We start from the raw sequence: 14736 nt of genomic DNA, 5'->3' as shown, positions 1-14736 counted from the left end.
CTTCTAAAAATAAGAATTCATCCCTGCAAATTACAGTAAGGTTACCTTTGAACATTTGAAGCACAAGCAGTAATTCCCTCCATCCTTCCAGTTACAGGGAATGATGGGGGAAGAAAGAGGAAGAACAGGAGTCCCATACCTGACTCTGAACCTGCTGCCACTGACAGAATTTTGGGTTTTCTGTTCATGAGCTGGTCTACATGATACCAGGCCTGCTGGCAGTATTGGTATGCTTGTCTCAAAGAGGGAAGAGGAACTGTGCAGGAGATAGCAGGGCTCACTGAAAGAGCTTTAAGCTAGAGTTGAAGGGGGAAAGGGATAAAACCAGGATTACTAGAGATAAGCCTGGCATGATGCCAGTGTTTGAGGGACAGTGGGCCAGCAAGGCCTTCAGTCTGTTGTCTCACTGGAGGTAGAGATGGAGATCATGTGTCAGCAAAGACACAAGGATTATTGATGTGGTAGAAGCCACAGAAGTTCCTGAGGACAGTCACATAGCAATTAGGGTTTCCCACTCAAAAAAGATGGTGGGATCAACAGCCCAACCTGGCCACAAAGGCCAAGTGCTGGGTTCTGTATTTGGATCACAACAACCCCCTGCAGCACTACAGACTTGGGGAAGAGTGGCTGGAAAGCTGCCCAGCAGAAAAGGACCTGGGGGTATTGGTTATTAGCCAGCAGATGATGATGACGTCCAAGTGGCCAAGAAAGCCAAGGGTATCCTGGCTTGTATCAGCAATAGTGTGACCAGCAGGACCAGGGCAGGGATTTTTCCCCTGTCCTTGGCACTGGTGAGGCCTCAAGTGCTGCATCCAGTTTTGGGCCCCTCACTGTAAGAAAGACATTGGGGTTCTGGAGCCCCCAGGGAACTGGTGGAGGGTCTGGGGCACAGGTCTGGTGAGGAGTGGCTGAAGGAGCAGGGGATGTTTAGCCTGGAGAAAAGGAGGCTCAGGGGAGACCTTACCATTCTCTACAAGAACCTGAAAAGGGGCTGTAGCCAGGTAGAGGTCAGTCTTTTGTCCCAGGTGAAATGGTATGGTATCTTCATAGCCAAAAAACATTACCTCAAAATCTGTGCATAGAATCTTCATCAAGAGGAATTACTATAATCAGTCTGTAGGAATTATGTAGGTCTATGATCAGTGGAAACTGGCTCAGATGGAACTAAATTTCATTTCAAAGTTCATATGTATTGAATAGAAACTGACATTCATCTTCACTGTAAAACACTGGCCTTTCAAAGCTTGGTGGCATGAGAAGTGGCAAAGAGGGTCTGGCTTTTCACAGAGGCCATGTGCTGCAATTTGTTCAAGATGAGCAGACTGCTTAGAGGGAATGGCACTGGAAAAAGAGGTGTCTGGGCATTGTAGAGCCAGGTTTGCTTTGCAGCCACATGCTTTCCCAGTTAAGGAAAGAAAGGCTCAGATTCCCCTTATTTTATACCAGTGAAAGTAACATGAGCTGTGAACATTGGCAAAGAGAATTCAGCTTAGATGAGAGCTAGTCCAGAGAGAGGAGATTTGTCACCTAACAGTCTGCTCTGCAGGTGTTTCTTCTGTTACAGATGTACAAAGCTCCCACTGCCTTGCAGCTTGAATCCAACTGCGCCCAGGTAAGAGCTATTGTAAGAAACACAATTGCCTTCTTCCTTAGCTCACTGACACAGTGACAACACAAAGTTGTGTTGTCAGGAATCCCCACAGCACTCTTGGTAAATACCTGGGGAGGGATGCCTCATATAAACTCACAAGACAAATTATATTAAAAATTAAGTGAAAAAATAAACATCTTGACTGGGACTTAAAAGAATAGTAGCTGCACTGTGTGTTTTTCAGTCACTGCTTCTATGGTTGAATGACTGCTGGAAATACTAAAGGACTAATTTTGCAAATCCTCCATGTGCAGAATCCCTGGGACTTAGGACCACTCTGTCCTGACTGTGCAATTCTTACCCACCCATTTCTCCTTCCCTCTTATACTGCAAGATGAACCAACAGCATATGTGGGCAAACCCCAGCTGGCATCTTTTGCCCAAGGCAGCTGCTTAAGTGACACAAAAACCTGAACAGAAGTGCAAAAGCCCTAAAGCTGGAAATCTTACTCAGGTTCCCCTCCAGGGCCCATGTCTTTAGAGAGAATTTCTTTTCTGTGCTTTCTAGTCTGGTAGCAGTTACACAATGGTTTCTGCTTGAATGCTGCCTGTCTTGGAGAAATTGCCATCACCATTAGCAAATCTGTACTGGACAGACAGAGGTCTTCTCCACCTATTTGTAAAGACACATCTTTACAAAATATCCTCCTGCACCTAAAACAAGACCACTCAGGCACTTCTTTTATTGAAAGACCAGATCCCAAGACTTCTATCTGTGCTGATAAGATACTCTGTGCTAGTTTCAGAAGCACAGAAACTGTGCCAGTTTCAGGGGGACTCCTCTGTGCTAATGAATGTACAGTATCTAACCGAAGGTTTTTAGTATTCAGGCTTGCAGCAAGGTCCCCACGCTCTGTCCTTCCTGTGCTGCCCCTCTCTCTGAAGGAGAGAAGCTGCCCCTTGCCCATGGGATCCTGCTGCAACTCCTGCGGTCGAGAACACTTCTGCAAGAGAAGCTGGTCATGAAAGTCACCTTGAATATCTTCTCAATCACTTGCCTCCACCATGTACCTGAGAATCCTGTCTTATATGAAATCCAAGGTCCTGATGTAACTTCAGGTTGAAGTCATACAGGATTTTTTAAACTGGTGACTAAGCATTCGTCAGAAAATGAAATTATGTTGGGAGAAAGTGAGAGTAGGATCTACCCTTGTTTTAAAATTCAATTAGCAGCACAACCATGACGAACAGCCCTGTGGTTATGTAGATTTAGTAAAGTCATTAAGATCTAAGATTACATGGGGTCCTATTTCCCCGTACTCTCCCTTTTGCTGCCCCCAGCAATCCTGCCTGTTTTCAGCCTATCACAATACAAACGGAAACAAATCACCAGGGGTTAAACAGCCTAAATTGGATTACAGTCACCCTGTTCAGAAAATAGAGTATTGCTGGTAATTGCATTCTATTGAATAAATATCTCTACACTAGTTTACATCACATTAGTATTCTGACAATGATTATTCTCATTGTAATTTTCTATCCATGAATAAGTGTAACACAGAGCCCAGAATACAAACAATTGATGTGTTCTGAGTGCTGGTATTTGTTTTGAAGATTAAACAGCATCCTGGTTAGACATTAATAAAATCTTAGAATCAAAAAAATCCTAGACCCTTTTTCTTTCAGTCTTGCTGAAGGTTTATCAGCCAAATAACTCAAGGCCCACACTTGTACCTAGTGAAGTCAATAGGAATTCTGCTAATTTTGCTTGCTTCATGACCCTCAAAATTCCTTTCATTTGTATCACAGTTGCCTCCTAAACTTGCTGGTTCCAAAGTATTTATGGATAGTCTGTGATGCCTATCTCAATAACAAAGAATTCCAGTCTAAAACGGGCTGGTACTATTATGGGTAAATTTTACACTTGATCACTTCTCAGGTATTTTATTGCAGCTTCTAGATAACAGCCTGTCTTAGAAGTCTCCATACCTCCAGCTTTAGTGGGACTACTGACTGCAGCCTCCAAGCAGTTCAACCACTTTGATTTTTTCAGTGCCTGCTGTTCTTTAGTTTCTCAGGGAAAGAGACAATGCCCTGACAGGCAGATAAAACAGGATATAAAGCAAAAAAAATGTAAAGAGCAATTTAGTGTGGCACTTCTCTGTTTCATGGCAGAGACATGTCAAATTTCTCAGTTTCTTTGTTCCTCCCACTAACTTTGCCTCTGAGACCTTTGATGTTGCCCAGGGGAGTTTAGGGTCCCCAGGTTCAGTGGGTTGTCTGTCTAGCAGCTAAGAGCATCACCAATGTTTATGGGCCAGCAAGCTCTGGTGTGGAGCTAAGATAAGAGAAGGTAACACTGGCTGGTAGACAGACTGAAGTACCACTGCATTCCTTGTTGTCAGCTCAAGAACAGCCACATCACCCCACTGAGCACATTTTGTGACACAGCCTGTAGCCCTCCCGTGGAAAAAAGCCCAATGGCTGGGTATCTTAAAGTGGGAATTTGTGGTAATAATTCCTTTCCCTTGCCATAGGTCCAGTAATTTAAAAAAATATCCCAGGAGAATTACAGCATTTTTTTCTCTCTGCCACTGAGCATCAGCATGAGCTGTCGATGACATGAAGATTCCATAGTACTGTACAACCAGCCCAAGTGCCTGTCTATCTCAGCTGTCACATCAGAATGTTTTAGGCATTGATATTTCCATGATTCCAGAATATCTTAGTGATTATGATTCTTATGACACAACTTTGCATGGAAAGTTTTGGTTTTTTGGAAGAGACATCAGTTTTCTTGCATAAAATGAAAGAAAAAAAGAAAAAATAAAGACTGTGAGGGCAGAGGAAAAGGAGACTGACATGAAAGAGCAGAGATGAGTATGAAGATCAAAACTTAAATTAGCTGTACCTGTATAAGTATAAAGCTGAGAAGCTGGTCATTGCCTGCAATATAAACATAATATTAGAATAAGACTATCAATAATGGACAGCCACTGGGAGGTAAAACCTACCATGGCTGGCATTTTCCAAAGAATTATGACACCTTGGAGTCCAATTTCCACAGTACTCCAGCCTGTAATCTTGTTGATAAATCACTTCCCACATGTAGGACTTGATGCTAAACATTGAGAACAATCCACATTTTACTGCCAGTTCCAAGTGCATAGGGGAAGAACAAAGCACTCCGCAAAAACTGTTATGAAACTGGAAACAGGAAGCAGTACAGGGCTGCATGAAAATGAAGTGCTGCAAGGAGCCCAGCACTTTAGTCCTTTTCCTGGAAGTTGACAGAATATTTGCCAAGAAAGTGGTTTTATGCAGTGTTGATTGTCTCAAAAACAGGTCATGAGAAGACGAGATGCACACAATCCCTCTCAGCAGCATCTTATTCTGGTGGCACTGGTGGAAAGACACATTGCTATTGGTGTGAAGGGGAGGGTGAAAGGGCGTTGCAGAAGGTTCCATCCAGGCATGGGCACCACAGGGGCCCTTTGGCAACACAGAGGCAATCATGGTGTTTGGAATCTGGTAGGCACAGGGAGGACTGACCAAGAGGATTGAGGATGGTAAGGTAGTGGTGATGCTCTCTGAGGCATCAGCGTTGAACCCTTGAACTTTAGAAACATAAATATCCATTTTTTTTACATTTGGTTTGTAAGTACATCTCAGGCTCATGTGCATTTGAGGCTGTGGGAAATGAACATGTATCTGTTCTCCACATCATAGGTCTATCTTCTTCCAGGCCTCCAGTGGGATAAAGCAATCCTGCAAGATCTGTGAACACCAGCAGAAAACTTCCCTCTTCATCTAAGCAAAGGGATGGATATACCCTCCTGAAGGGATTCCACCAATCTCCTTCTGCTGAAAGCTAGCACAAGCAAGCCCAGTGACAATGATAAAAGCTGGGGCCACACTTCCCTGAATGGGGCATAATGCAACATTAATTCATCCTGGTTTTTAAAGAGGAGAGCTAATAACTTCAGTCAGGAATTTACGAAAATTGAACTTAGGCCACTGACCCAAGACACAGCAATTTGGAAGCTGGAGGAGAGATAAACAGAACCTATTACATGGCAGCAGCATTTAACTACAGCAAGAGTGCTGATATCTGACATTTGAGTCTTGGTTCAGTAGCTACAGATACCATAAAACCACCGTGTGCAATTAGACACAATCTGTGATGTGCATTTCATAATAAGACCAACAGTACCACAGCATGGTTACTGACTTCATTCACAAACTACAAGCACAATTTTTCCAGGTCACAGTTAAGGTCATATTTAGCAACGGCAAAAAATTATTCTTGTTTCCTGACAGGTATTTACAATCTTCCTGAGGTCCTGTTAATTAGCCAGATTTTATTTTGCTTATGACATTAGCCTTGGGGAGGGGGGTGGATTTTTTTCCTCACAGAAAACAGTGAGGAAAAAAATCCTGTTCTAGAAAAGCAAAACTCATAAATCTGATCATATTCAATTTTTTAAATTAGTATGAAAAAATAAAACACATTCTAAATTTTTACTGAAACACAGTAGCTGGTTTTGCTATCTTCACTTAAAACAGCCTAACCTCCCAATATGTTAGTGGTAAGTACTGCTTTTTTTTACTTTTTTTCCATATGAGTTACAAACATAAAAAATTAGATCTGACCTTTCCTTCCCCAAAATCATTATCAAAATCACATGCAAAACTGATCCTCCTGGAAGCCCAGTTTACTTGAAGCACCTTCGCTCCACTTGGCTACAGAAGGAGCAATAATCCATGTGCTGGTCTCTGCTTTTAAGCCATTTCTAAGAAACAAATACCTTAATCTTAGCAACAACAGGGTTTGGTATTTCTAACCAGAAGCTTTCAACAGAGAAACCTTTTTGAAAAAGTTAAAACCCAAGCAATCAACTTTTCAAAGCCTCTTTTGTGGAGTGAATAAGGCCAGCTTCAAGCCAGAGGAGCCCAGACATGCAGAGCTCTCAGTGACTTCACCCCAGATGCCGCCCGGGTTCCATCGCAAGCCCTGAACACAGCAGTACCAACGAGACCACAGCCCTTGAGAGCCAAGCTCCCACGGCCTTGCCTGCAAGGGGAGCACCTTCTCACAAGCCTGTTTAGATCAGTGAAGAATGGAAGCAACCTCGTGCCTCAAAGCCTGCATTTATTTGGGATTTGTAATGCCTATCTTTCGTAAGACCTGGAGCTTCAGTGCAGCGCTGAGCTTGGATTTCAGACTTAAACCCACCAGCACTAACATGCCAACATTTGTGATGGGGAAGGAAATTCATGAAACCCTTGACTGTATGAACCCCTGAGTGCTCCAGCCTGTCAGCCCCATCCTAGGGCAGGGACAAGGTTCCCTGGGCACCACCCAAGGTACCTGAGAGGGTGCTGCTCACCCTGGATAGGGTGCACACACAGCTCTACAACAAACAGCTGGGGGAGAATCAGGGGAGCAGTTTGGGGTCATTTGTTCAGATGATCCAGTATATCTCCAAGGATAAGGAAAGCTATATTCTCAGGCATCCACAGACAAAGACATTTCCAAGCAGAAAAGTGTTTCTGCCTTTGAAGTCCAGGAAATTCAGAACTTGAGTATTTCAACAAGGAGAGCCTCGAGGATTTATTTTCTTTCACAGAGTTTCAAACTGAGCAGGAGATTTTATCTAGTTCTTACTGAATCAGACTCCAGGATGGAATTGGAAGAAGCTGTAAATTATATTCACTGGATCTGGTAGGAATTATTAGTAAGTAGATTTACTGTGACCTGTGAGAGTCATAGAATCATAATGTGTCCTGAAAGAGACCTGCAGAGGTCATCTAACTCAACCCTTTTCAAAGAAGTTTTGCTTAGACCAGGTTGTTCTGGGATGGATCCAGATGAGTCTAATGCTTTCAAGTATGAAGACTAAACAATGTCTCTGGGCAAATTATTTCCATATTTGACCACTCCCTTGGTAAAAAACCAAAACCAAAATAAACAAACAAACAAAAACCCAAAACCACCAAAACCCCAATCCCTTTAATATTTAAAATGGAATTTTCCAGATTTCAGCTAATGTCTGTTGGCTCTGTCACTGTCCTTCTTCTGCTGGGGAGCCCAGAAGTGAAGTAGCACTCCAGATGCAATTTCATAAGTGTGGAACAGAGGGGCAAGATCACTTTGCTGGACCTGCTGGGTGCACTCATTAATACAGCCCAGGACAGTCTGCCTTGGAAGGACATGCTTGAAATCTGGCTATTATATGGCTTTAATTAGCCTGCACTGGAAACCTAGAATTAGCAATGTTTCTCCTCTGCACTTACAAAAAAAAGTGCAACAGAGACTGTGACTCAGGCCACAAACTGTTCAGAGTTTCTCATGGATGAAGAGTGAGATGAAAAAAAACAAATCAAAACCAAAAGCAAACAAAAAAACCCAAACCAAAAAAAAAAAAAAAAATTCCACTAGAGTGATGAGTCTTGCTGAATTTCATCAATACACAAAATTATTCTGTGTAGCACAGTCATGAAGGCACTTCTTTAGAGGATCCAAAATCAGACTAATTTGTCATTTTTTCTGTTGTAACCAAGCTACAGTTCATTAACCTATCCCAAAGTCATCACCTTCATGTGTATTTTACTGTTACTTTGAAGAAAGAAATGGCATAGACTGTAGGAATTGTTTTGCCTGATCTATTCTATAGCAGCAAAATAACACTGTCTTCTTTCTGATTACTCCTAGGATCAGTAGATTGTAAATGTTAAAAAGAGAGGACACCCAGTAGAATTAGACCATTGAATCAGCGTATCCCTGAAAGAGCACAATGCACACAACTTAATTTTTCTTCCCTTGAAGTAATTTGGAATTTTTCCCTCAAGTTAACCATGGGTTGGATTTAGTTTATAGCCACAAACAAGGGACTGTCAGGTGAAAAATGAGAATATAAATCTTACATAGTGGAATTTTTTATACAGCTCATTCTGATACAAAAGTGCACTGAAAAATGGTTTTCGTTGAAATCACTTTGAATTTAAGGCAGCAGAGATTTAAGTTGATCGTTGCAGACATTTGCTACAGTGTTTTGGTCCCTTGGCATGGTGGCCTTCCAAAAAACAGTGTTTCTATCTTCTCCTACGGATAATTTATCTTTACCCACTGCTTTGCTCATGCTGTTATCTCCTTCATGTGGAGCCACAAGCACTTGAATCAGAGCAAGAGAACACCATGCTACACAGAAAAAGCCAAGAAAAGGAGTTTGGTGTTGAGCTGACAACTTTAACTTACACAGAGGCTGTCTGAGATGAAGCACTGCCTGTAGGCATGAGCATCAAGCCCAGCCTTCAGCTGGTATCACATGTGAGGATGGAAAGCATCATCAAACTACTTGGAGTGCTGCTGAGCTGAGACAAATTCAGAACCCTGCCTGGGCCTCCTCCTGTGCTCTGATAGATGGCAGAGGAGGATGAACTCAGATGGCCAAGGGGCTTCCCTGCAGCAGCTGATGTGATCTGTCAGGCTCCTGCCTAAAAGACATCCCAGGGAAGGAAAGAGGGAGGAAAGGAGGGAAAGGAATAAAAGAGGGAATGAAATAACAATGAACAGCACATTGCTCATGCTGTTCTCTTTCCCCAGTTGGAATCAACCCACATAGCCAGGCAGGAGAACATCTGTCTCCAGAAAGACAAACACATAGGGCTGTCAGTTCACACAAGCATGAAAGTCATTATTACTTATACACACATTATTATCCAGAGACCACTTTATAAATCCAACCCAGCACTGCCATCCAGCAGGCCAGAAGCTTCCTTGACAGTAGATTCTACTAGGAATATGGTTTTCATCTAACTAGTTCACAGGACTGAAGGAATAACCATCTGGTCCTTGCTCTCCTCCCACAAGCAATATTATTCCACTTAGTGGAAGATAATACTGATGCTTTCTTAAGAAGCAGCAGAGAGGCATTTCCTCATGCTTGTGTACCTTCCACAAAGGGGCAGCAATTGTTTAACACAGCAGACACTGTACCTGCTATTTGCCTACAAGCCAAGGAGGTTGTCTCAAGGTGGGTATTTAACTAAGGTAGAAAATGGTTCTTGGTAGCAGGCAGTAATGAATGAATCCACAGGAGTCACTGCAGCCTGCCTGGGCTTGGCTGGTCCCCTGCAGCCTACAGCAGCTGAGCAGCATCATTAGTGAGTTCCAGGAGAGGAATGCTTGCAGCTGACTGAAAACCCCTCACTGGAAGCTGTCAGCACTGTGGACATCAGCAGGCTGATTCAAATTTGGATACTCCTGCTCCTTGGAAAAAATGTGTCACCTACCTAGAAATCTCCCTCTCTGCCTCCATGGACCTTGTTAGCAGGCACTCTGAGCACCTCAGGACCTTAATGGTTTTATTAACCATCACAGCATTTCAGTGCAACAAGTAGGAGTAGCTGCTATTCACAAATGGAGACCAGAGCCCTGAAAGCATTGATCTTTCCATTTCATTTCATTAGAAGTTCAAATTCATTGCTAAAGTACAGTTGGTGCTCTCAAGGGTGTCTTACTGCTCACATCCAGCTTTGCTGTGCCTCAGTCTGATGAGGGTGTGTGCAAAGCTGCACAAACTGCAGCCCATGAGCTTCCCTCAGATCTGCCTCAACACTAATGCCCCAGAGCAGATCCTTCAGCTGCCTTTTCCCTCCTTGTCTTGCTCAGCAAATCCTCCTTCCACAGGCATGCCCATAGCACACCTGGGGCTGATGCAGGCTCATTCTGTGCATCTGTCTGTGGTGAGGGCTATGGGAGATAAGCAATGTGACAGGAGGCTTCTGAGGAGCCTACATGGAGGGCAAGCTGTGCAGCAGCCCTTTCCCACCCTCCACACTCACAGCCCATGAGCCAGGTTAGCCCAAAGCCTTCCTCGGTGCAGGTGGCTGTGCACAGCCCCACAGCACTGCAGCCTCAGCAACTGAGAGCAGCCAGGGGCTGGGTCCTGCTCTGCTGGATTTGGAACAAGTCCAGCAGAAAGCCTAAACATCCCCTTCACAGATGGTTGGAGGCTTTGCATCTCTGTTGCTTTCCATTGACTACAGAAGAAAAAATATTAACCAGTTTCTCAGTGTAATGGGTGAAGGACAGGGTGGGTTTTCTGCTCAGCTATTGCTCCCGTGCTTTGCCATGGATCTGCAGTTGTGGGGAGCAGCCATGGCCAGTATTTCTGGGTCAAGTTAGCAAGCATCCAGAGCTGGGCTGAAGAGAGCAGACCCCACACTTTCCTAGCTGTGCTACCACCTTGTGTTTGGACACATGGTCTGGCCTCACCAGCCTCACATTCTGGCACAGCCACCACCCACAGGAGACTTTGCTCAGTGCTTCCTCTGTTCCACCCCATTTAAATGGGGGCATAAACACAGTCATAGAATTATAGAATGGGTAGGGTTGGGACAGACCTTAAAGCTATAATCCCATGCCATGGGCAGGGACACGTTCCACTAGATCAGGCTGCTTCAAGTCCCATCTGGCCTGGCCTGAACAGGGATAGGGCAACCACAGTTTCTCTGAAATCCCTGCAGTCACATCACAGATTTGCTGGAAAGAGTGATGTGTTTACCTCATGTTAATACTTTCATGTTTTATCAGCAGTATGGTAACAGCCAAATAAAAGATTCCTTCCCTTTACTAATGGCTTCACTTAGGTACTGCACACCAGGAGCAATCATCAGAAGTTCCTGCCATCAGAAGTCCCACCCCTCTCCACCTGCAGGGACACATTGTGCTACCAAGGCAGCCAGCAGTCCTGTGACGTGCTAAAAGACACATCACAGGAGGAGCTTCCAGGGCAGAAACTCAGCATGAGACAGATGAGAGATGCAAGGCATGAGTAGTTCTCATGCTGGAAAGATGTCTGTGCTGTACCTCCTTAATTGTTAAGTTATGTTTGAAATATAGTTTCTATTTTCTAGTAAAAAAAATACGGACTACATTTTAATTAAGCTTTTCCTGCTGCTCAAGTTGGTTTGATAGTAATTCCTGTGAATCCAAGCCCCTACTGACATATGAATTATTTTGTTTTCATTTGCTGAAATGCACCAATTAAAAACTCACAGTGGAAGAACTTCTGAGATACAGCTTGGATGTCTCAGTTAAAAACCTGTAGCTTTGGCAATCTCAGGAATTTATTTTGCCACAGATCCCATTTAGTCGCAAATTACAGTGCTGGAAGTAGGTAACAGAGCCATAAGCTTCCAGTAAGAGTTTTAGAAAAAATAATTTGCTCTCTGATGTGGGTCTCTCTCCTATCTGCAGTTTGTCTTTCATTTCTTGAATATATTGTAAGCCATGCTATACTATAAGAAACAGCAAAGATCATATGTGTAGAAGCACATAGATGTCAAACTCGCTGTGATGTAATCAAAGATTTACAGGCTAAATTCAGATAAAACCTTCCTGATACCAGAGGCTCATTATCGGTCTCATGTTATGACAAATATGAAACTCAAAGTTCAGAAATACCAACATTCTGCTATCTTTCTCAACATTTTGAGGTATATAAATTTTCTGGTTCTCAAAATTCCTGATGTTTCTTCTGGAGACACAAGCAGAACCAAGTAGTGCCAATGTATTTCCCACAGAAGCCCAAACTCACATCACAAACTCTCTATTTTGCATTAATGAGTCCTGGCCCAGCAGAGATAGCAGTAGGGCAGGGCTCTAAAACAACAGAAACCAAGAGGAGCTGATATCTAATGGCATCTGGGTTACACCAGTCATGCAGGATATGTGAGACCCAGGGGTCCAATCTCTTCCAGGGTAGACTTGAAGAAAACCGTTTCATGACCACATCCTAAAACCAAAACTTTCAGATCTTTCTGGTGGCTCTTCTGAATGGCTCTTGATGAAGATACTGCATGATTGTGAGACATCTGAATATTCATTAGAGAGAACCTCAAAGCACTCTCATCCCCATCCTGCATCTGATCTAAGAGATGTTGTCATTCTTTTCTTTGCTTTCAGACAGATTGAATGGGTATTTAATGAGTCCATACAAAGCTGAACAGCTTCAGTGGGACAGAGAATGTAAGACTTGCTCAAAAAGAGCTTACAGTCTGATGCCTTTCAGTACCCTCCTGGGAGATATCAGTTCAAATTCCTTCAGTGAGATAAGAGACTTCAACCATGGTCTTTCATACCCCAAGGAAACAATCTTAAATATTAATGTTTTTTATTAACTGACGTGGCACCATTTCCTCTTGTGTGAGAAAATCCAACCTCATTAAAGCACTTAACCTTGGGAGGGTGTTGGTGTGACACAAGTGAAAGGAAGCACCATATTCTAACAGCTGTCAGGACATTAACTCTCTGTCCCATTCCCTACCAGCTACCACTGCCATGCCAGGTTTCCTGAATCTCATTTTAGGTGGCATTCCTGGCTTCACAGGACCTTGGTGCCTTACTCAGGGATGCAGCTTCCACTGGAGGACAAAGAAGTCACAAAAGAAATGCTACAGTTCTGAATCCAAATATCCTTGGAGGACTTAGCTATGGCTGTCATGGAAGGACATCATCCACCAAGTGACTCTCAGGTCATACACTTCCCTCAATTAAGGAAATGATTGATTTCTACAGAACTCCATGGAAGAACTTCCATGGACTTCACTAGGAAGTGGTTTATTTCTCCAGTGCCCCTAATTCCACCATGGTGTTTAAACACTCTGGTTCACTAGGTCCATGATGTAGAGTGCTTACACGCCAAGCGGAGCATAGTTTATCTCAGTTCTCATAAAACTCTACCGCAAAAAATAAATGGAAGCGATTAAATAATTCAAGGGTGTCATAGCCATCAGCTGTCTGAACACCTGTGAAACACAATGTGCTTACAGAATATGACACTAAACCTTGTCTTACTCAGAAGCAAGAAAACTCTTTCTGCTAAGAAAAAAAAACAAACTCACAGCCAAACATTTTTTTATCATCCTGGATATCTTTTAATAACAATAACAGTAACAGTATGACCACAGCACTTCATATCCAAGTAAGGATGAATTATGATTACAAATTAACGTCACCTTTTCAATCTCTGAATTTAAAATGTGTAAGGTTGCAATTGGAGCAACAAGATGATATAGCGTTGGGACAACAAAATAATTTCACGATTATAAGCTGCACCATTTTGACTAAAATTTTGGTCCGAACCCAAAGTGTGGCTTATAATCAGGTGCGGCTTATATATGGACAAAGAACAAAAACTTGCTGTTTTAGTTTGGAGGACAGGTGTCTGCTCAGAAAGGCAGGAACTTCTCTTTGAAATGGAGAATGTAAACCCCCTCCCTCCAAATAATTGTAATTTTGAAATCAAAGGGCTTTCAGGCAAAAATATGGGAATTAGGAATAACAGTTCTTTACTAGGGAAATTAAAATAGAAATACAGCACTACAAAGAAACAAACTCCAAACCCTGACAAAGTCAGAGTACAACCTGACACCCCGTCAGGCAGGGTGTTGGTAGCAGTCCCATTCCATGGTGGCTGCATCCTCCTGCAGTGACAGATGTGGCTCAGTTGGAGCAGTGCTCCTGTACAAGGTGCAGTTTCCCTCCGGAGATCCAGTGGTGATGTGGAGAAATCCGGTTTCCCTCTGGAGTCCAGTGGAGAAAGGGGCTACCTTAGTGTCCCAAAACCTCTGTTTTTATCTTGGTAAGAAATGTTGGGCTCTTTCCCCTGGCTGGAGCAACTTCCAATGGGATGCAGTAATTTTATCAGTCACACAGTGGGACTCAATGGGCCATTAGTAGAAAATGACTGGCTGGAGGAAGGATGGGTTGTGAAAAGATAAAGAACAATGCCCTGCCTGGTTTCAATGGATGGCCCATTAGCAGAATATCTGCCGTTGAGATAAGGATCACTGCCCCACCCTCAACAGATGGTGATAGAATAGATACCTTTTATCACATCCTGTATTGTAACGTGCGGCTTATGTGTGGAGAAAGAATGAAAAGTTGCTGAAACCCAGAAGTGCAGTTTATACTCAGTATGGCTTATAATCGTGAAATTACTGTAATTCTCAAAACTAGCTTTATGTTTAAAGCAACCACAACTAGCACTACAAAGGTCCCTGGATCATAGCAGCTACACAGATTAATAGAAGTCACTTGCTCCATAGATGTCCCTAAGCCAAGAGGTGCAGTCCCC

The sequence above is a fragment of the Catharus ustulatus genome, chromosome 1 (assembly GCF_009819885.2).
Source record: "Catharus ustulatus isolate bCatUst1 chromosome 1, bCatUst1.pri.v2, whole genome shotgun sequence".
Taxonomy (NCBI): domain Eukaryota; kingdom Metazoa; phylum Chordata; class Aves; order Passeriformes; family Turdidae; genus Catharus; species Catharus ustulatus.
The sequence above is the reverse complement of the archived record's forward strand: the minus strand, read 5'-3'. Positions refer to the sequence as shown.